Source organism: Calidris pugnax, unplaced genomic scaffold (genome assembly GCF_001431845.1).
Source record: "Calidris pugnax isolate Ruff unplaced genomic scaffold, ASM143184v1 scaffold31, whole genome shotgun sequence".
NCBI classification, from domain to species: Eukaryota; Metazoa; Chordata; class Aves; order Charadriiformes; family Scolopacidae; genus Calidris; species Calidris pugnax.
In genome coordinates this window covers 1,546,537-1,570,442 of record NW_015090786.1, presented here as the reverse complement: position 1 = coordinate 1,570,442, position 23,906 = coordinate 1,546,537, and the positions used below count along the sequence as shown (strand labels likewise).

Below are 23,906 nucleotides of genomic sequence, written 5' to 3'. Positions count from 1 at the left end.
CTGTATTGTGGGCTGTTTTAATTTTTTTCCATATTTGGAAATGTTCCATACAGTTCATTGATCTCAAATTCATTCATGAAGATCATTAAAAGTCAATGGGAATATTCAGTTTAAGAATTTGACCCCTGGAGTAATTCTGGCTTCTAAAAGACAAGCACAATTGAAGGGCACAGACTTAATACAGTGGGGGCATGACAAAGTTGACTTAAAGGACTGCTAACTGCACCCACCTTTAACCGTTTGACTACGTTCCATTTATTTATTGTATTGGAGCCCACTTACTACATAGCAAAAGACAACTCGAACACAATAGGGGATAATGTCAAATCAATAAACTGAAGTGCGATATACAATGAAATGCCACTTTAACTCCAAGTTACAGCAGTAGATGCTATTGTACTGCATAGCTCCAGTACACAGGAGCACTCAATCAAGTGCTTAATTTTCATAGTTGCATGCTTAAAAACACATACTTAAGCACTCTGCACAACTGGGGCCATAATCACTGTTTTTATCTTAGTTTCTAATTTTGTCTTTCAAAATAGCAGTTCCAGGTGTGAGAGAGACACAACAGGTCCAAATATTCAACTTTCTAGTCTTAACCCCGAAGAGTACTGACTATTGTTGACTTCTACAGATATTGGGGAGAGCTGGTTATTTAGCAACTTAGAGGATCAAGTCCTGTTAAAATTGCAGGAATGTGCAAGACTTCATCAGAAAGGTTTCTTTCATCGGGAAAATTTTCTTTTCCAACAGTAGACCTTTCCCTGACACCAGATCTCCCATAATAGTCTGATACACCGACACACATTCTCGTAGGTCTGTTGTGCTGCTGAGGCCTAAGGCCCAGCCCTCTGAGGAGACCAAACGAGTGAAGGTGCAGCAAGTAAGTCATGGAAAAACGGGATTCCCTTTGCAGCTCACACCCTCCTGCCTAAGGGCAACCACAGGAGGCTGAGCCCACAGCTCTTTGCTGCTGAGAAGCAGTGGCTGGGATGGAGGAATGGGGGCAGGAAGACACGTCACCCTCTAACTCTACTGCTCCTTCAGCCCTTGCCTCTTCGCCTTTAACACACCTCATAGTTTCCTCGCTCTTACCAACTTCTCCCTTCATCTGACTGCTGCAGGATTCAAGCCAGTAAGCCTTGTGAGCTTATCACTTTTCATGTCAACTACAACTTCCTCAGCTTGAAGCAGAAACCCAGGAATCTACAGGCTGTGGTAGCCCAAAGGTCAAACTGCCTTTGTACAGACACAGGCAGTGTATGGACAGAAAGGCCAATTAACCTGTGCCCCTAACCCTGCAGAAGTTAATGAACAAGTGTAATGCTACTACCAGCTGCAAGGTAGAAAGCCAAATGTGTGGTTGCAGGGTTGGGACCCACAAAATACAAAGGGTGAGCAAGCAGCATTTTGAAGGTTAATTTAATTTTAATCATTGGTCAGAGACACGCAGAAGGCGGTGCAGGTGTCTCAGGCTTGCCACTGTCTACAGAACAAACACACAGATGCCAGTATGTTGGTAAACCACTTTCTTTCACATGCCCTAGCACAAGGTGGACCCAAGCAGAGCCACATGGACAATCAGCAGAGCACCAGCAGGGCAGACCTGCCAGCCTGAGATGTGGAAAGAGACACAGACTCAAAAGGGGCTGGGGAGGGACAGTGGTTGAAAGGACCTCGTCTTTCCTCTTAAACTCTAGAGCCAGTCCTTCCTGTTTGTCACACAGAAAGGGAGAGGGGAGAGAAATCTCCCCCAAACATCAGCAGGCAATCTTTGGTGGCTTGCAGTGACAAATCAGCAAATTCACGTGGACGGACCTAGGTCTGAGTGAGGCTACAGCTTATTTCCGTGCAGGTTATCATACTGTGCACAGGATTTTGCAAGTGCAATTATAGTCTCTGACATCCTATCTAAAAAGAGTGGTCACCATAGTAACGCCTGAATCACATGGCACTGCACACCTGATACCAATCAATCTTGAAAACATCTTTTTAAAGAAACAGACTCCTGGAAAACTGCAGATAGAGGTTTATTGTTGAGACTAAGGAGATGCTTTCTTATAATAAAAATGGAAATTGTACTTTATAATCTTCTAATTTGACTCTCCCTCCATACAATCCCATTCTCTATCAGTTTACAAAAGTGAGAGAAAATAAAAAAGGGCAACACTTTTGTGCTAAAAAGAGTGACAACCAACCAAGTACAGCTGGCACGCAAACGATACGTTGCATTTTCCCCCCAGAGCATTAACCGCAACTTCTGAGAATAAAGCCACTCTCTGGTTGCTGAAACACAACATAAACATGTGCCTCTCCACCTTCCCCAGCCACCACACTTTCCCTCAAGTGTTAAAAAAACCAGAAAATTTCATTAGCGGCTTTCTCCCTTTTTTCTTCCCCAGTCTGCAATTTAATTTTGTTTATTAGAGTTGTGTTCCTCTGTGTGAGTAAAAGAACAGGAGCGTGTTTACGAGGAAATGATGTTTGCATTTAGCTTGGCACCGTGGCTTTCTGAAGTGGGTTCTGCCACCAGCCCTCCAGACACATCCAGCAGCCAAAGAGCTGATGAAGTTGCCGATGTCTCTGGGGGGTTTGGTGAGTTGTCTTATTTTTTTTATACAGCTCAGCTTCACCCTGGCAGCCTTTGGGCTGATGAAAATAATCCCAGCAAATAACTTAGGGTGAGTTGTCTTATTTTTTTTATACAGCTCAGCTTCACCCTGGCAGCCTTTGGGCTGATGAAAATAATCCCAGCAAATTAAGTTATTGCACCAAATTCAATCAGCCTCAGCAGTATTTCCAAGATAGTCTTGATATTTCCTATTTGATTCTATCCCAAATTATCTCTACTTTCATTATTTGGAAGTCTACCACTTCTTAATTTTCCTTTGAAAAAGACAGTTTCTGTTCAGATGGCTTCCATCTTTATCATTTTCCATTCCATATATTTTATTTTTCAAATAAGTCACAGCTATCATAATTCATTCTGATGGTGCCTCTCCTTTATTTGATGAGGAGAGCCACTGAATTGGCAAATGCAATTGACTGAAAAAAGCTGGATAACCAACTGCCGTAATGCTAGGAAAAAATTTGCTTAAAAATTCTTTTAGCATCCTGGAGATGAGTGCAAAAACAACAGGCGTGGACACTCTATGAGGCTAAGGAGTAATGAGATGCCCTTGACTAAGCTTGCTGAAGTCACCTGCTCCCCCCACCCTTGGGTGAAGGAAAATTAAGAAGTGGTAGACTTCCAAATAATGAAAGTAGAGATAATTTGGGATAGAACTGCATTGATTTTGGTGAGGATCAGAGCCCATACTTCGATTACACCCAGTATCTTTTGCAAAGGTAAGTGGCAAGGGAAGATGAGGAAAGTGCAAGTGAGTTGTTACAGCAATTGAGAAAACTGCCTCTGACCTCCTGTGCTTTATCAGCCTGTAGGAAAGAACCCAAAACCTGCCCTTCACAAATCCTTAGTTTAAAGGAACAACATAATCCATGCAGTGAAACACACGAAACCAGCCTACCCTCGCCCTGAAAGAGCTTTGTCATAAATAACTAATTAACCATGCAGTTCTGCCTGGAAGGCATTCGGACACAGGCACCCAGGAAAAACCCAGTTTAGGAACAGAATATCACATTATAAATGCCACTGGAAAATGATGATTCATTTGTTTTCCATATCCATTTATAAATTAAGGGACAAAGGCAGCAAGGGTCAAAAACTTCACAAATATTTTCATTACCTTCTCTAGCAGGTCTTCATAGGTTTTGCTGACAGTAAGACCACAAATCTTTCACCCTTACGCAGCTGACTCAGCAACGCTGTAGAAGCTGCCAGTACTGCAAGTTCTGAAATGTGTGCTAAACTGATGCTTTTTGTTAAAGCTGCCTTCCATTACTCATGTCCTTAGGTGTACGAACTTCAAATACCAAACACCGGACTGTGGACACGCGTGTTCCTTTTAGGCTGGGTTTGTTGTGTTTTGTGCAGTGCTCCCTTAGGAATACAATCTTTATGTAAACACATCCACACCGTGATTCTGTTCATCCCCTGATGCTGTACAGTAGAAATAACCAATAAATAGCTTGCTAAAGAGTTATTCATACAAGTACGAACGCAAAACCAGTAGATTTGATAATACATTTTCCTTGTATACTAGTATAAAATTGTAGTGAAATAAAATAAGCGTGCTAAAAAGCATGCCCATAAAAAGCAAACATAATCAGAACAGCAGAACAAACAAACAAACAAAACAAGTCAAAAAGTCTGTCTTCTGAGCTTCCCCTTCAGATTCAGACTTCCATCCCCAGCACCTACTGTAAAGATGTTTTTTCCCTAGTCCAGTTTTAATTTCTGAGTGTCAGGACTATCGTCTGTCTTCTGAGCTTCCCCTTCAGATTCAAACTTCCATCCCCAGCACCTACTGTAAAGTCAGGACTATTGCCTAGAAACGTTTGATAGCTCTGTTCCCCTCCTCTTTCTGTGTCTCGGAGAAGAACAAAAAGCAAAGATAAAGCCTGGATTCTCTGACTGGGTTTGTCTTCATACTGTGATTGATGAGGCTGATGCTGCACTAAATTTAAACTTGAAAACGTCAAAAACAACATCCCTCAGAAGCAGAGGAGGAAGAGCACCGGCTCGGCCCATTGCTGTGTGCGATGCAGCCTGGAGTTGCTTCAATAAGCACAAAAACACTCGAAGACAGAGGCCTGTCTCCAAAGTGAGGATTTATGGTATTCATTTACCTGGAATTTAGACGGAATGACTGCCAGTTTCTAGCTGTGAAACGTAAAAGGAGTCACCACCTGCTGCAGCTCAGCGCTCCCCTTCTCCAGCTGCATCAGGGAAGGGTTTCAGGCACCCAGCCCTGGCCACAGCCACCTCCCCCAGTGAACAGGAGAGGGGCAAGTCACAGGAGAGGACGCTGCTCCCTCTGCCAACCCGCACACAAAGCTCCCTTTGTCCCCCGAGACTCCAGCTAAGAGGATGTGTGCCTCTTAACCCTCACCCGTGGCTGCTCCCCACCCAGGAAACACATGAACAGGAGCATTGTGCAGGAGCCTCTACTCCGGCTGGATGGAGAAACAAGGGGGGTGCCCAGCCCACCCTGGGGTGGGGGCATCACTTCTTGTAGGGCCTGAGTCTTTCTTCAGGCCTTCGGCGCACACAGCTTAGGAGTTCACGTCCCCACCTCATCCTCACCTCTGTCTGTGCTCTAACAATTTGACCTATTCAGAATAAAAGGAAACTTCTGGGGTATTTGAATGTGATTTCTACCGAGAGCTGTTAAGTGACAAATAATTTTGAGTCTGATTTATGCATCACAGAAAGTCATGGCAAATACCAGTGCACTCTACAGACGCTCACCTGCCACTGTTTTCCCAAGGTATCCACGCTTTTCCCAATCATTCTCAAGATTGAAGTGCAAAAGGCAACTGGCATGTCAACAGAGAAGAAAGAAATGGCATCTTATACCTGCTCTTTTGGTTTTTGTTCATGTTCATCCCTGGAGGTATTTAAGAAACATGTAGACATGTTTCTTCAGGGCATGCTCTAGTGCCCAAGATTATTGGTTTGTCGTGGGCTGCTGAGTGGGTGGGTGATGGTTTTTTGGTTTGGTTGTTGTTGTGTGTTTAGGTGGTGGGTGGGGTGGTTGTTTTTGTTTTTGTTTTTGTTTTTTTGTGGTTGGACTTGATGATCTCTGAGGTCCCTTCCAACCACCACAATTCTGTGATTCTGTGATTCTGTGATTCTGTTTCCATTGAAGGAACAAACCACTCAACTCCTGCTTATTTTGGAATGAGGGGTGAAGGCACCACCAAACACGTATCACCCAAGTGCATCTGCTCCTTGTCCATACCATGGAGTGCAGAAAGGTAACCCAAAGGAGACAGCTCTGCCCCATCACACACAGAAAGAGGTACCCTATAGACACCGCTAAAGAAGTGCTTTTTATACATGGCGGCCCTCACAATTAGGCTCTTGACATACTTAGGAGTTGCCTCATCTGCCTTCAGGCGAGTTTGCATCTTTGTTAGGAGCAGCCTCCAAAGTGCTGACCTCTACTGAAAGGCATTTTATGCCAGCTATTGAAATGCACAGGTTCAGTGGCTGAGTACAGCTCTGCTGCAGGGGAGGGACCAGAACTTCAGCCTCCGGACAAACCATTCTCCTTAGGCTTCCTATTTATTCCTAGGACTGCCATTACAGCATGACTTTGGCTATAAGGGGCCAACTTGCTCTTTCTTCTGAAATACGTAAATATGGCATCAGTTTAGACTGTGCAACGATTTATAGGAAACCTTAAACGCGCTTTAGAGATTCCTCTGTCCTTTTTATGAGAGGTTTAGACATGGTCTCTCCAATGAAAAAAATCCTTTCTCCTTTACCATTATTCCTCCTGGGTCCAGTAGAATTATACTGACTTTGGTCACTGTTCCCCACTTCAATGCGGTGCCTATACACTCCTTGGAGGCTTTGAAGCAACAAAAAAAGGTGTCTATACTAAAGAAATAAAGATGTGAAGTGAACATGGATTGAATACTTCACGCTGAAGTCAGGGAGACCATTTCTAGGATCTCAGATGCAGGACAGGGTCCAAGGGGGGATTTTGTACAGGCTTGAACCAGTAGCGAAGAATTCTGCCTTCTGTGAAGCATCTTTCAACCCTCAGAGGGTGCACGATGACTTAATCCTCCTCATGCAGCCTAAGCTGAACATGAAGGATATTGGCAGGCATGATTTCCACATTGTAAACTCATATTTGAGGAGATTATCTTTCAAAAATGGATGGAACTTATCAATTTGCACATTTTTACCATTCCCAGACAGAGATATGTGGGCTCTTTATCTGAACAGATAAAGGAGGTCAGTTTAATTTCTGATCCCATGTTGTAAACTATTAAGCTACACAACTTGTGTCATAAGCATTATCTGCAGTGAAATATGTAAAAAAATGACATTTCATTACTTTTTTTGTGAAGTTTAAAAAAATGACTATAGTTGATCAGTCTTATGCTTAAGCTATGTCTACTTAGAGTTTTAGCTCCTTCCTCTCCCAGTAGCTTGTGTAAGCAAGGGCATTCTACCACTTTCAAAAAAAAAAAATTCACAGATGCAAAGAGAAAAGAACCTTTTCCATACCCAGTGTTAGTAATACTTGTTGATAAGCCTTTCAAACTCAAAATCTGTTCTAAACATTCAGGAATGAGCACCCCGAAGAAGCTTCTTTTCAGCAACAGAAAAACAATTTTTCAAAAACAAGTCCATCTATATTAATGAGGCCTAATTAAGCATGTTTCTCTTGACAGTCCTGGCTGTAAGTACCTACTGAATTACTTACTGATTTGCACAACTGCTGATATCTGCACTTCCCATGTGGGTCTCTAATAACTTAAGTTAAAAGATACAGTGTAAAAATAATCTACTGTAATTAGACTTTAGTTTAATTACATAAGTTTAGATGTTTTGTTAACATGTATTTTCTTCAGATCTTCAAATGCAACATGAAGGAGCTTTGCTCTCCTTCTCAATAGGATATCAAAAATCACCAGGGCTGTTCCTTTTTCTTCTAGAGCTGTGACTAGCTCCTGTTTCATTCTCTTCTGGGACACCTCATTGGACATACCTTCTGAAAGCAAAAGAGTAGGCAGATGGTCTGAAGGGTGCTCATGGTACATATAACACCCTTTCTCACCTCAGTACTCTGTGTGTGCTGAGAGGGCACATGAGCAATACCTCTGCCTTCAAAACCACTTTTACCCTGCTGCTGGCAACATCCCTGCATACCTGAAGTGGACAAGAAAGCAATGGCTACAGCTGGGGTAAGGACAAGGAGACAATTATACCAGCTGGCAGAGGGGGATGAAGAGGTAGCAGTGACATCCAAAAGATGAATTATGGCAGCAGCGAGGCTTGACTTTGAGAAGATTGGGGTTACCATTCTAGATATCTTGTCCCTTGGACAGGATCTCTGTCAGAAACCAACACTCTGCAAATTCCCACACCAGCGCAGATTTATGGTTTGCTTTCCATTACACACAATCTTAGCATTTCAAATGTCCACAGAATCAATAAGCAACAAATCTCAATTGTTTCCAAGACAGAACTTGTTTGATGTCATGCAGGTGGCTTCGGGGAGCTGGGTTAAAAACTGGCTGGAGGGCCAGGCCCAGAGAGTGGTGGTGAATGGAGTTAAATCCAGCTGGAGGCTGGTCACGAGTGGTGTCCCACAGGGCTCAGTACTGGGGCCAATTCTCTTAAACATTTTTATCGATGACCTGGACAAAGGGATTGAGTGCACCCTCAGTAAGTTCGCAGACGACACCAAGTTTTTTGGTTTTTTGTGGGGTTTTTTTTATGGTTGGACTAGATGATCTTAAAGGTCCCTTCCAACCTAGGCGATTCTGTGATTCTGTGATTCTGAATAGCTGTGGCAAATCTGTCCCGGATCTGAAAACTGGGTTCAATCTAAAGAGATGATTGAGAGGTTCAGAAGGTAATTAATAATGTTGAGAAGGTCATTAAAAAAACTGAAGACAGCAAAATCTATCAACAGCTATTAAACACAAAGATACTGTGTCTGGCTCAAATGACCCATGAGCTGCTCGAGCACTGGACACGTGGAGAATATACAGCAGAAGTACTTTCATGTGTTCATAGTGTTTTTTCCAGGCACTAATTTTTGATCTCTTTTGCAGCAAGACATTATGGACTAGATAGCCATTTGATCTGAAACAATTCAACAGTTCTTATGATGTGGAGGAAAAAATAAAAATAAAAATGCACCCTCCAACAAATAAAATCCCCATTCTGTCAGTGCAAAGCAAATGGAAAACTTCCCTCCCCTTCCATACCAAACAGCAGTCCAGGTCGTTTAGTCAACATTTATTTAAGAAAACCCATTCCTTTCTGGACAGCTAAGCAGTGGAACAGCACAGCACACTAGGGTTTCTAATACAGTGTTCGCTGCTGTGGTGAGGCAGAACATCAAGTTTCCAACAAAGAGAAGACCACAAAAACATTTTCAGTTTTGATTTCCATCCCCAGAAGCTGGAGTGTGAGACCACCTCCCAACTACCCCCAGAGCAATCCCCCGCTGAGGTGAAGGACTAGTCCCTCCTGTGGCAAGGAGGAGTCAAATGTGTCTGCTGATTTTGGAGAGGTAGAAAGCAGAATCTGAAAGTGGAAAATTACAAGGGTATTTTGGGCTAATAAGACATTACAGCTTTCCAATGAAAATGGAAAAGGATCCTATTAGCTGTTCATTCCGTTTAGTTTTTTTGATTTCAAAGAAGCATTAGAGAATGAAAAAGCACTCTAAAGATTGAAAGAGCTCAATTGGAAAAGGACATAAGATTATCAATTTTTGTCTTCCTATTGAAGCTGTGTGACCCCCTCCACTTGTGCTGAACTCTGCTCGAATGGTAAAATGGGGCGTTTCACGGCGCACAAAGAGATGAACACACAGGTTTTTCTTATTGATCGTCCCTGACGCCCAGCAACTCTCTGCTGGTGGCTGCCGAGGCAGCCCTGCAGGGCTGCAGGTTGCCCTTCTGAAAGGGCAGCAACAGGAGCAATCAATTCCTAAAGCGGTGCTCTTTAAAGCAAGGTGATGCTGAGGAAATGTAAAAGTCAAATGCCCCAAAGAAACACCACCACCTGCTCTCCTGCCTGCAGAGACACCCCTTACACTGGGCAGTCAGGACACGACGATTCACGTGCTGTATCTGCCATAAATAAAGCTATCAGCATCGATGTGACAGCTAAGTCAGCAGTTCCAAAACTACATTCCTCTCTAAAAAAGATGTGATTAGAAGGAAACAGATGTCAGAAGCCCAGACCCACCCTAGCAGCAGCTTGTGGTCACTTGCCAACATTCAGCTGAAGCAATCTGCTGGCACACCGGGGCTTGCTAAAGGTTGAATGGCATTTGGAGGTGAGGGGAAGGTGGTCCCAGGAAAGCCAATCAATCATTTCTGATCCCTAAAGAAGTGGAGAGGAACGGCAGAGGCAGAAAAAGGTTTTCTTCAGTCTTTGTTCTTGCACTGTGCAGGGCAGACAGAGCCGCAGCCCAAGGGTTCCCTGAGGGTTAGGATTGCACCTCTCAGCTCTCCCTGGAACAGCAACATCTCTGCAAAGAGCAGGAGAGGGAAAGCAGGAATCATTAAACCCCAGCCCCAGCCTCTGCACACTCCATTATAGCTTCATCCAACAAAACTGATGTCAATGGCAGTAGCCTGCAGCCTGGATGACAGGCCTGAAGAGAAGCAAGTGTGTTTGAAAACTACTGTCCTACGTCCAGATCTACTCTCAAATCCACCATTCATTTTCCCCTCCCCAATTTCTTGTTGCTTTATGATTGCACTTTCCTCTTCTGTCTCTCCCACCCAAATTGTTCTGCACAAGAACCTATTGCGTTTGTTAGCACAAGGGATTCCATCGTGCAGCCCCTACAATTGCATTTGCTAACGTTTCTTTTAACCTAACAGGCTGTGACTGATCACACGTTTTTCCACATCTGGTGTCACTGAGATCAAACCTGAAGCGAAACAGTGGAAGGGAGAACACAGTGTGTCCAAGGATGTCACATTGATGATGGCTGCAGGTAACCTCCAGACTCAGTGTGCTGTGAAACTAAACTGCAGGCAACCTGGTGCTGTTCTTGCTCTTTTCTGCTACGTATAGTACTTAAATGACAGGAGAGTACTTATGCAGCTTCCATCAGCCTGTAAGTGAACATAACTCTGATGTTAATTCACCACATTTTATTATTCTTGGTCCATCTCTCTCTGAGGTATGCACAGCAACAGCATTCCCTCTGTTCATTCCAAGAATGAAATCTTCCCTTTGCCTCTGTTCCAAAGAAGGACGAATGCACTGGCTTATTCTGACCACAGTTCACATGTCAATACTTGATGCAAGGATATGTTCAGGCCACACATCAATCAACCATGCAGCTCTACAGCGACAAGCAGGCTGACCTACACAAGTTTTAATGGCCCTCGGTATGCAGGACAGCACCAAAGAAAAAGCAGAGCCAGTGTGCCACTGTGCTGCAGAGATCCATCTGACAGGGGGACAATGCCAATGCAGGATGCCCCATAACCAACTGGGAGGAGCATCACCACCAAGCTACAGCCTGGAGGGGTCTATGGGGTGCCACAACCTAGACCCTGGCACAGATCAGCTCTGACAGCCAGATGTGGCTCATCAGCAGGCTGGAGAAAAGGCTGAAGAACAGTACAGCGACGGCGGCCACAAATGGCCACGAAATCACCCAGCTGAGGTGGGGGTGTGAGGCTGAAGCCAACAGTGTGAATGCTCAATAGATGAGACACCACAAGCAGCAGACAAATAGCTGCAGATCTTGCCCCCCTGCCCCACATCCCGTGCTCTTGGATGTGGAGAAGGAGGTACTTGCTGTGCTGCTGGGAGGCACTGCTCTGCCACAGACCAACATCTGGGATTTGTTCAGCCCATTCTGGATGAATTGGGTGGCTGCCCTCATTACTCCATGCCAGAGAAACAAACACAAATAAAAAATCAAGGTTACGTAGTAAAAATGCTTTTCCAAAATCAAGTTGTGAAAGACAAAAAAGAAAAGTTTAACTGAATTTCTGAACTAGAAGTAATCAATTTTGTGGTGTAGTAGAAAAGCTCTTTTGATCTGGTTGGTTTTTTGGTTGGTTGGTTGCTTGCTTGCTTTAATCTGAACCATCCATCAATCTAAAGCTCTGAACAATTCCTACATTATCCGAGTAGGCACTGCTGATTCAAAGCAGGGATTAGAAACAAATCTATGCCACCCCAGATCCATTAAAACTGTGAGTTAGTGGATGGGAAAAGGGCAGATGCGTCTTATCACTAAGATGAGTTTTCCTACAGATTTCCATGTTTGAGTACCAGTATCTTTTCTGGTTATACAGATCCACTGGAACACTGGAATATCAGAGCTCTTCCTGAATTGTGGGACGAGAATAAGATAGTCTTTACCACCAAAACAGGAGAAGCATCACACAGTGCAATTCAGTACTGCACATACAATGCAAAATAGTCCAAGACCACCAGTGCAATTCCATTCTTCTGAATAGCAAAGATACTTTAATAAACTCTATTAAACCCAAGCAGCAATCCCAGCATTAAATTGTTGAATATGGAACAGTCTTCCCATGGGAAATTTATGACCAGAGGAAATGTTCTAGCCTTGGTATTTTTATAGCATCCATTCATTTTTTAATGGAGGAGGGGGAGATCTAAGATTTCAAAGTGTCCTCTACCTTGAAGAAGGAAAGTAACCTGAATTGGGACATCTGCCACAGCTCCTGAAACGTGAGATGACAAAGAGATGCAACTGCTGTCGCCAAGGCACATTCATTCAGTCAGCCACCCTTCTCCTCAACAGACTAGGAAAGTATCTGGAAGGCTTCATTAGATTCATCCTGCCCATTTTGGTCATAAAACCAAACCAGCCCAACCTTTTATCTCACTCTTCTGCTCACCACCATCGATGCCCGTTGTCAAAGCTGCCATGCACAGCCCCAAGACCAAATGTGATGCAGCAGGGGGTCCTCAAGCCCCTTCCATGCGCTACAGACCTTGTTCCTTGAGCTGCCCATGGGTCCCATCACCCTAGCTCTGCCCCCTCCCATGGGGGCCTGCCTTTCCCAGTGTTCAAGTGAACATCCCGCAAACTCAGCACCCCAGACAGTTCATGAGCTATTTTCTGGTGATTTATTACCAAAAGCAGCATGATCTGAGAAAAAAAAAAAAAAATTAACTGTTATTTTTGTTCCTCTAATTTAGAAAATTAGGGTGCAATTTCCTCCAGAAAGCAGATGCCACAGAATTAGTGGTGGGTTTTTCCTGTTATTTTGTTCAGAGTTTCAACATTCAAATTGGAGTCTCAAGAAGTGTTTATTCAATGTTTAGCACAGTTAAGCTCTATTTTTATCTAGAGAAGTATCATTTCAGATGTCACAGTTCACCAGCAAATGCTGAGCACCATGTTCATGCAGGGTGGCATTTCTCCTGGGAACTACAACTCCAGAGTTGTTACTGGAAATGCTGCCTTCTCCAGAGCAGCAACTTTTTACCCCGAAACATAATTAACAATATAACACATCACTGCAGCTCCTCTGCAGCTTCCATTTGCAAACAAACCTGTGTGAATCGCTATCAGATCCCAACGTTGCTCCCTCCTCAGCTTTCCTTCCTCCTCGCTCTCTCCCTCCCTAAATTCAGAATCACAAATATACAGGAAAACGTGTGAAGACACTTTTCTGAAGAGATGTAAAATGCAGAGCAGAGTGTCTGCTGCGTTCCTCACTCAAAAATAAGCCTCTGTGCCTTTTCTACAGTCCATATGCTTATTTTCTTAACAATTTTTGAAACTCCCATACAGACAGCAGACACGACCGGGCTGTAATATTCCTTCCTCGGCTTCAGCTTCTTTCTTCCCCCTCCTCTGAAGAAGCCCAGCCCGGCTCCAGCCGCTCCCGAGCTGGGTACTGGCTGTGCTGGCACCGTGCAAGTGCAGCTCCAACACCACCGAGCTGTTTTTAGCTCCCATGCTGCCCGAGGCTGAGCATCTTCCCCCTCCCTCACCACATCCCATCTAGTGATGGGCCATCCATCTACATGCTTTTGAATGCAACGCTCGTTCTTCTGAGATCGAGCGCATCTTCCCCCTCCCTCACCACATCCCATCTAGTGATGGGCCATCCATCTATGGAACGCGACGCTCACTCTTCTGAAGTCACTCTTAAAAAGGTCCCCATCAGAACAGCACGTCGCTGTGTGTGCTCCTGTCAAGGCCTTCGCCCCAAAAGGTAGGAGGGGTCACCACAGACACTGGAAAATCAGAACTAGATCTTATCCTGCACATATTTTGTTCAGCTGTCTTAGATTGGCTCGCTGTCTGACGGAGCAGTTCAGGCTGGCGTGGGAGGAGCGGAGCCAGATCCCCCTGCCAGCTCCTGGTAAGACATCTGAACAGATATCCCTATTTTGGGAGAAGTTGAATTTCAAATGGTAATTACGTCCCACCTTCCATGGGCCCACCTGCTTTTCTAAGCCCAAACTGCTGGACTGCCTCACTTGCCACAGACACAACTAACAGATCCGCTGCCATCTCTACACCCAATGTGACTCCCCTCAGACTGTCAGCCCCGCTCTTCTTCCTCTGTGACATACTGACATTGCAAAGTCTTAACAAGGAAACTGAGATTATGGGAAACATCCATCTCTCCAGAGACAGCAGTGCCGGCTGTTATCTCTGCTCTCCAGTTCTCAGCCAGGAATAGAGCAGGAACAAATGCTGCCTTCAGCCCTACCCCAAATGGTAACCCTTGGAGAAAGGTCTGAGCTGGAAATCCCAGCTTCTTCATGGCTTTAATGAAATGGAACAGCATCAAGAGGAGGGGGGGAGTGGTAGGTGGGAGAGGCTGCGCTGTCCAAAATTTAAATTGACCTTTTTTTAACCTGCTTTGATTCACCTCTATTCTTACACACTTTTTCCTGAAAAGGTAGAGAAATGAGGCCATGATAAATAAATAAATTACCTTTTCCTTTCAAAATGCATACTTAGAAGACTTGCATAGTTAAAATATCTATAGTAACAGCTGATCGAGTGATTAAGTATACTTTAAAAAGTTCCCTTTTTAAATAAAGTACATCTCTGAATGTCATCTTTCTGCTCTTCCAGAGTATAAATCTTTCTTTAATTTTAAGCAATAAAACTTCAGGTTCTAGGTTTTACAAAAATCTAAGGAACAAGCAACTTTTAAGATCATTATAGTGTGAAGTTTTGATTTTTTTGGTAGATATCACTCCACGTGGACTTGTGAAATAGGTCAGCTGTCTAAATTTGTTCAGCTTTCTTCTATACTCTTTAGATGCTTCACCAATTAGTACTTCTTTCTAAAGTGGTGACCAAACTTGTTTGTTCTGTCTTTATATGACATAATTTAACTCTCTACAAAGGATGGCTTGTTAGCCAGTCACTTAATTAACACAGTGAATATACAGTTGAATGTCTGATTATATCCATTCAAGATAGCTAAGTTTCTGTAGTAACATTCAGTTTCCATGGTAAGGTGCATTAATTGCTACAGCTTACTCAAAACAAGAAATTGTCTCTACTTAAATGTGATTATAGCAAGTAGGTTTCCATTTGGAATTATTTTAATAATCAGTAAAGGTAAATGAATTAGTATCAGGAATTAATATTTATTTCTTTTACTTTCAAAACTTGTTAGAACACAATACACTGACTCTATTGAGAAATCTGTTTGAGAAACACATCATCCCATTTATTCTGTTTTACTTTGAAGTGCTATTTCCAGCTACCTGTAAGTAATGAGAATCTGGGAGGAAAGAAGGAACATAAAAATGCATTAGCCCATTAATAAAAGGAACTGCATGGACAGTGTGGACACTCTCTTTAAACTGTAAGTGATAAAACTACAAATTCGAAACAGAAAAAGCTGGCATTGCCTTTTCAGTAAGTCTTCTTCCTAAAGGCATTTTGCTCTGGCTCTATGCTAAAAGCCTTCCACGTTCAAGTGGAGAGCTTCCAACCACATCAATAACAGGATGTTTCCATTAGTAATCGGCTGAGATTTATTTTTATTCAGTTCAGTTCCTTCCACAATTCTAGCTTTTCCAGCAAACAAATGCAAGTTCAAGGCAAAAGAAAACAAATATTCCTCCAGCCCTCACACACTCATCTTCTTAGGCTTTTTTAAGCTCTCTGAGGTAAACAGCAAGCACTTTTAGTGACAGTTTCTGAGTAATGATGGGGAAGAGGGAGGAGGTGGTTGAAAGCACCACTGGCTTCTTAATGCAAACTCTTTTATACTACTCAGGGAACACATGTTCAATCACTGCTTATGAAACAGCTTTGACAACACGGAGAGGAGCTTTTTGCTTGATGTTTGTTTAAGTGAGTTTATTATTTTGGAGGCAATTGCTCTTATTATACTTTTTTTTTCCATTTTTTTTTCTTTTTTTGTTAAACAAAACCAACCCACAATCTTAATAACAGGTTAGTGAGTGGCTGTCTTCTCTGGAGACTTCATTATCATGAGGTTTCACTGCACTCCAGCTCCTCTGAGAAGACATTTAAAGAGAACCTAAGAAGGTAGCATAGAATTTCTAATACCTGAGCTACCCAAGAAGAAAAACAAGACATATAAGAACCCCATCCCCACTGAGGGACCTTTCTTTAAAAACTCAAAAATCACGCCATTGCACATGATGCCTACTGTCAAGAAAGCAATAGGATCAGTGTTTCATTTTTGAACACAGAACATAAATATCACATTAACACTTAAGCGAAACATGTTTACATAAATCCCTGCATATTTATGTACTATATATTATGTACCATATTTATGGTTCTATATTGTGCCTTGGAGAAAGCCTTTTAGGTGAACAAAAGCAGCAGTAAACTGAATTAGACGTGAAGCCTGAAAGAAAGCACACGCTGCACACTTACAAATGATTTAACATCACTGAATTTAACCATATTTAAGACAGATTATATTAGCAGGATATTTAAGGCAGGGACTGCAAACAGCTATGCTGTTGTAAGCATCTGTTTGTTATTTCTTATTAAAGGTACTGTCATTGTCCTTCTTTTAATCTGGGAAATAAGGGTCCCTCTTCCCCGTTATATGTTTCTTGCAGAGACGGTAATGAGAACCTCACAGCACCTTCACAGAGGCTCAGCTTTGAACTTGGGATGACGGGGTCACAGGATGGCTCAGGCAGGATGGGAGCTCAGGAGGTCCCTGGTCCATCCCGGCCGCAGCAGGCTCAGTGCCAGGATCAGCAGGGGCTGCTCCAGGCTGTGTCCCCTTGGGGCTGGAACCCCCTGAGGGAGCCACCACAGCCTCCCTGGGCAGCCTGCCTCTCTGGAACCATGGGGAAAAGCCTTTTCCTTGAGTCCCATCTCAACCTTTCTTGCTTGGTCCAGCCGATGCCCCATGTCTCTCTGGCTCCCTCTTCTCAACCACCACCCTGAAGGTACAGAGGCTGCTGCCAGTCCACCCCCAAGAGGCATCTCTGCCCAGGCTGAGCCAGCCCCATCCCTCAGCTGCTCCTCACGGGGAAACTGCCCTCAGATGTGAATGTTGTGCTCTTGATACTCTAGAAAATGGCTCTTCACTGGAGGGAAGTGCATGCTATTTTACATGGAAACAGGCGAAGGCGAATCACACTGACAGCCCTTGTCCACTCCACAGCAGCATCTGAGTCAGGGGTGGAGCTGTGTTCCTGCATCCAAACCCAGCTCTGCTACGGGCAGGATTACAGCTAAACCACCATCTCTTCTTCCAACTGCAAGTTGTCTCTGTAAAAGCACCTCATTCACCTTTTGGAAGAAGTGGTAACAGAAACAGAGCAGTTCCAGGGGTGGCTTCTCTTTTTTGCAGGACAGTTCCTCCAAATTTTCCTCCAAATTTTTATTCATACAGCAGCAGAAAATCTCCAGCACTCCCACTATATCCTGGATTTAAATTAAGATGAAGTGCTGTATGATTGCTTAACACCTTGTCATATCATCTGCCAAAGCTAACGATGCTATTCACAACTGGCTAAGCCCTGAGAAACGTGTATACTTCAGGTATGAGGTGAACCACATCCTTCTACTTGGTACCATGGAGGAAATTCTGGTTATATTTCAAATACTATCTTCAGAACTGCTTGTCCACTCAGAGATACAATTTCTAGATATCATCTTCTCGTCTTCTGCTTCTTTTAGTGCTCCTATCTAAGCAAACCCTGTCCACAACAGATGGAATACAGCTTCCAAGTTCTCCATATAAATACTTTGAGGACAAATCTTACCAACACTATTTAATGGAAACTCTCTTAATTAGGGACTGTAAGATCCAACTATATAGATACAAATAGCTTATGAACAAAGCATACCACATATTGCCCAAGAACTAAAGTTATTTTTGATGAGCTGAGGGTGGGCGTGGGCTCCCCTTAATGATGATCTCTTTGGCATCATGCAGGGATACGTCACAGAGCACTTGTATTAGTTCGTGTGAAATTCGTAACAGCTGCCAACGCTTCTGCTTCTGTCTCAGCAAAAGCAAGATACCTTGTAATGAAGAAACTATAAATAACGACGGGTGAGGTGCTCAGCTAGAAGATACAAATGACACAAGATTCAAAACTAGGCAAAACAAAACTTAAAGGAGGTGTCAAGCCTGAGCAAAAAGAAATACTTTTTCCAGACAGATTACATAGTTGCATGAATTTTATTAAAGTCTGTCTGGTATCTCAACGTCAGTCATCATCAGACATCATCATAGACGTCATCCAGAGATCATGAAACACCACGCTCCCAGGTGTTTTTTGTAGCATGAATATGCAGAACATGACATATACAAACAGACAAAGCTTGCACATAAGCGTTCCCTAGGATATAGGATAACTCAGAGATGTTTCCTAATCAGAATATGTTATGTCATGGGGAAAATGTACATGCTTTAATGCAATATTGTCCTGAAAGTATGAAGAAATAGCACTATTAAAAGCTATGGGCTCACAAACTGAAACTCCCTTCCTCCCCGGTTCTCCTCATTTTCATTTTTGTTGGTTCCTTTCCTTTTAAGGCCTATCACACAGGTACTGCTAACCGTTTTGTATTCACAACTAACTCAAAACACCGTGAAGAGTGTCCCAGTGACATTACCCCTCAACAAGTCAGCTTGCTCCATCAGGAGTAATCATCACAAAGACCAAACCCAGAGATCTGAAGACATTTGAGTTTGTCTTGTAAAACCAGATTGTGTCCTCTTGCGATGTTCACTTTAATACCTATTTTATATTGACCCGCTGGTTTCTCTTTAGGCAAAGAGAGCTGCAGGATGTCAATCCAATCCAAGGCTGACTCCGAAGGAGGAATTTTCATTGCGGAGGAGGAAGCTGTCTCTGCCCAAGAGGTGTCGAATGCAGCACGTCTTCCAAGGATATTTCAACAACTCTGCAGCTGCATTACTTAACACAGTTACAGGCAGTAACTCAGGAGCCTATGGACAAACTTGTGAGTTTCCCACAGAATTTTGTAAACTGGTTTCAAAGGTTATTGAAAAAGGGCTAAAATAAAAGGCTGCCCATTTTCCTATGAAGGGGAAATTATTCCCCTGTTCTGCGTCAGCAGTTTAAGATCTGCAAATGTACTACAAACCCTCTTCACCTTCCTCTGCCGGATGGAATGCACGGACAGGATGGGGGATGCCAACAGAGGGGAAAATAACGCGTCGCCATCATTACGCACGCAGCAAATACAGCTTAAGCTGGATTAAAGAAAAAAGCAAGAAGCGCTGCCTGATCTGCAGTTGCTTCTCTGGGATCTTCCTAAGGACACCACAGCACGACAGAAGGTTTTTAATGAAGAGCTGCATCCTTCCAGCACAACCCAGCACCGAACGGCCCCCACCTCTGGGGCCAGCACCATCAGAAGGATGTGTGCTACACACCAAAGCGGGCACAGGCAGAAGAGCTTCTGCCACGTGTCCTCAGGGCTTGCTGTGCTCTGGCCAGTGCCTCAGCCCGGGTGCAGCCTCACGTGTCCTCAGGGCTTGCTGTGCTCTGGCCAGCTGGCCCCCCAACACCCCCTGTCCGAGTGCCTCAGCCCGGGTGCAGCCTCATTCCTCCTCTTAAATCAAATGTAATCACTGTACAACACTATGCTGTCTCTTTAGCGAGGGATGCGGGCTTTAATAATCTATAAACACTTTCTAAAAGATGTAAAGAAGAGCTTAGTGCAACTTGGAATGCAAATGAATATTTAAAAAGAAATTAACATTATCCACTAAGCACTTTACTAAATTGGTTTCGTTTATTTATGTACGTTCACGCCCAGACAGCAAGTCCAGTTGATATGATTTCTACAATAGGAAAAAGCCTAGCAAATCAACTTACTATACTATTAAAGCTTTCTAAAAAACAAAACAAAACAAACCCCTGAAGCAATTTTTTTTTACGGAGATAATGAAAGAGAGAAGAAAGGAAGTATTGTGATGGTGTTAATGTTGGAAAGACAAGGAAAGAGAAAATAGGCAATTACCCATAAACACAGCTCTTAACTTTAGTTATGTAACGGGACAAAGAATCAGAACAATAACCAAAGTCAATAAAGGCATCATGTATTTACAAAGGTCTTGCTAGATAAACTCACAATTCCTTTTCACAGTTCTCCTCCACTATCCTTCTCCTGCCATGACATGGGAGAGTGCTACAGTATCCTGCTATGCAGAGAAGGCAGAAGAGGACATTGGGATGCAGCCATAACCAGAAGAAATGGCAGTGGCAGTAGGAAGCAAATTCAAGTCTAATCAAAAGCCTGTAAGCAATTCAGAGAAACTGGGTGTGGAAGAAAGTAGATTTTATTGTGACCACTGTAATCAAGTGCTTGCACTGAGTCAAGATAACAAAAGAAAATTACTGCACCATCAGCTGTTAACCCTGTATCTAGAAGTATTAAATTATGGGCTAGGAAAGCAACAGGTCAGTTGATGAAGTTGAGGAACAACAGCATTTATCTATATATCATTACCAGAAACATCTTGGACAAAGAGCTTATTTTGAGCTGACTATAGAGAAGAAAAGGCATCATCAAAACTTCCAAGACTGTGCACTCCCAAGGAGCAGAAACTGAAAAATATAATCACCAAGCCTTGAGAAGCAGAAGCTATAAAGCTCAGCATCCTGTGGAGCACCCCCACAAATTTTCTGATGTCTAATAAGCTGAACACTTGCTACAGCTTTTCCCTCAGTGGGGGCATCAACCTCATCTCTCTCATCTCCCTGGTCACCAGCAGTCTTGAGGTTTGTAAGAATTTCATCACTTTGAAATCTCTGCTTTTCTACTTATATTGGTTGAAATTGATCCCTTGGGTAAAAAAATTACTCTGGGGTAATGAGGGGAGCTATTAGAGAGACAGCAGCATTATTATTTTAGCTTCATCTCCTTACGAAACCAAGTTGAAAAGAATATAGTCAGGACAGAAGGGAAGAAATAACAGAAATCTCAATTGGCAAAAAACTTCCAAACCCAGAGTTATTAAGTCAAGTACAGAAGACATTATTTCATGTGAGGAAAGCCAGATTTGGGAGCTTTTCACAAACAGATCACCATTCCTGACTTTCTAGGATTTCTGCTAAGCCATACTCCCGGGCTGCAATGAAAATCTGGATGATCCCCTTGTAAAAATGTAAATGCCAGAATCTTAATCCATTCTGACACAGATGTTTGACTGTCCAAATACTTCTACCAGACCGGATCGCTTGGATTTGCTTTTGTAATTCTCCCCTTTCAGTGCTGGTGGCAATCCCATGGGTCTGAGTGGCCAGTCCAGGTGCCACAGAAGAGAACAAATCAAGCCATCAATCCTAAATCCTGCATTGTTTCCCTCCCTGCAGAACTGCTTTGAGAGAACAAGGAGCACGCTAGGGAGATGAAGGCTTTTTGGCCATCAAGATATGGAGAAAGCACATCAATTTCCCTCACTCTTCCCCCAAAGCCAGTCAAGAGGGAGCCGTGCCCAGAGAAGTGAGCGAGGTCCTGGAGCATCTTCACCAAAAAGAGAAATCAGTGAGGTCCAGCAGAAAGCCCAGCAGGAGTTCAGGGAACGTACAACCTCCCACAAGAGTCATCTTTAGCTGATTGAGAAAACTACACATCTGATTCCTCAAATTTTCATCCCAGACTTTAGAAATCAAAGGAAGCAGGTACATTCTGGATGAGTCATTAAAAACACTCACCGTTATACTAACAGAAAATATTATTTGAACAGGATAGATCAATAAATGCACACAAGGGAACAATTTTGCACTTCCTGACAATTAACAACATGACCTGTCTGAGTTTCTCTCTCTCTGTATTTCACGATTTGCATCACTATTTTTTAAATTTGTCAGGATTTTGAAGCTCATGTATATTTTTATAGCATACTGATGTATGTTATGCTGTTTTGCTTAAATGTGTCATGACGAATCTAAGACAAAATAAATTGGACTGGTCTCTATTCCAACAGGGTGTATTTCAAAACCTGCAGAACTGAACCTTCACTCTAATGCTACAGTAAGGTGATTGCTTTTAGAACTTATTTGCATATTTCTAGCGAAGCTTTCATTTATCTTACTTCCCTGTTAGTAGATTTTATCCATCACGATGTAACATTTCATAAACATCATAACACAAACACTCAAGATCATCATTTCAAAGGGAATATTAACCATTGAAGCCAAAACAACCCCAGACCATTCTCATCCCCACGACTTCTTCAGTGAGGAAAGGCAAACAGTGTCATGGCCTTTCCTTCAGCTGTTTTCATGGTCTCTGTTCTCATCAAATATTTCATCCAAACTGTTTTTTGCTCACTACCAGAGGTGATGGAGTTGCAGTGGGTAAGTCAATATACCCTATATATTTTCACATTTATAATTCCTAACCACAATGCCCCTAAAGGCGGCTAGGATTTTCTTGGAATGACTGAAATCTTGTTACTTTTCAAAATTCAAATTTTAAGAATTGGGTGTATCTGTAACAACCAGACAAACCGCATGCTGCAGATCATTTTATCTACTGCTTCAAGAATATCTTGAATACTCTTTTACTTCTTCCTTTGCTGAAAGTACTCGCCTGCTCTTCAGAGTCCACGAATAACTTTTAACAAATGCAGAGGAGCATCATTCATCACCGAGTTAAGAAAAAAATTTCTTACTGCCAACATTTTGTTGCAATCAGAAAGAAAAATTCCTGCCTTGTGAGTGAACAAAGTACAAGGACACTCCTTGCAATCACGGAAAGGTGAAAGTCAACGACGTATTTTAACTGATTTTCTAGGAACACCTTTTGCATCAATAAACTGCATCTCAGTTGTTCATTATCTTGTCCGTGCAACTTCAATTATGGACTTCATGCACAAAGGTTGTTTTTCAGAAATCTATTTTAATATAACTAAGGAGCATTATTATGTAAACAAAGCTGGTATTTTCACTCTCTAGTTTTCCACGTTCTTAGCACCGACCATACAAACATAATTTCAGAAAGGAGATGTAGATAAAAATCGCACCCGGAGCACTCCTGATTGCTTTTTCTGCCGGAGAAAAAGTCATTTTAGTTTTCCCCCTAATGAGAGGGAGTCTATTTCTCCCACTTATTACCAGTTTCCCGGAGCACTTCCTAAAGGTTAATTAATGCCCAACGTTAATAAACATTAAAGCACGGGGAAGCATGTGGGGCAGGGAGGCAGGGGCAGATCAGCTGTGACTTATCCACGGCCACGCAGGACACCACGGGGGGACACGGGGGGACACCGGGGGACACGGGGGGAGCCCAGGTCCCCCCGGAGCAGCCTCAGCAGCCGCCCCATGGCTCCTCTCCCCCCTCCAACTTCGCCCCGTCCCCCTCCTCCGGCGCCGGCGGGAGCGGTGCCCACCCCCACGGGCGGCAGCGGGTCGGGGTGCCCGGGGCTCCCGAGCCGGGGGGAGCGGGGGGACAGACGGACGGACGGACAGACGGACGGACAGACAGACAGACGGGGGGACAGACGGACGCGCACCTTACCTGGACCCTCCGCCTCTCCGGGGCCCGGCAGCCGCCAACGCTCCGCTCCCGTCTGCGGGAGCAGCTCCCCTCCCGCCGCCGCCGCCGCCGCCCCCTCGGGGGTGTCCCCTACCGCCAACCGGGCGACCGAGCCGCCGCCACCCCCGGTGGCCACGGCCCTTTGGGGAGCGGGGACGCCGCTCAGCGCCGCTCACCCCTCCGACCGACCCCCAAACTTGCCCCACCGCCGCCCCCTCGGTCCCCCGCCCGCCGCCGCCACCACCGCCGCCCTCACCCGCCGCCGGAGGGGTCTGTGCCTCGCCGGGAGCC

General features: G+C 43.8%; 1 protein-coding gene across 4 annotated transcripts in view; it reads right to left on the bottom strand.

Moving 5' to 3' along the window:
* Nucleotides 1–23,906, bottom strand: part of PKIB (protein kinase (cAMP-dependent, catalytic) inhibitor beta) — a 53,025-nt gene that overhangs the window by 28,878 nt on the left and 241 nt on the right. Inside the window, exon 1 of one of the 4 annotated variants that reach the window (XM_014966335.1) lies at nucleotides 23,872–23,906. The exons of 1 other annotated variant lie outside the window; for it this stretch is intronic. The gene's annotated coding sequence lies outside the window, so the exon portion shown is untranslated. Of the gene's footprint in view, nucleotides 1–23,597; nucleotides 23,745–23,871 lie in introns of those variants that run through there. 2 more of the 4 variants (XM_014966331.1, XM_014966329.1) reach the window with 2 other exon arrangements.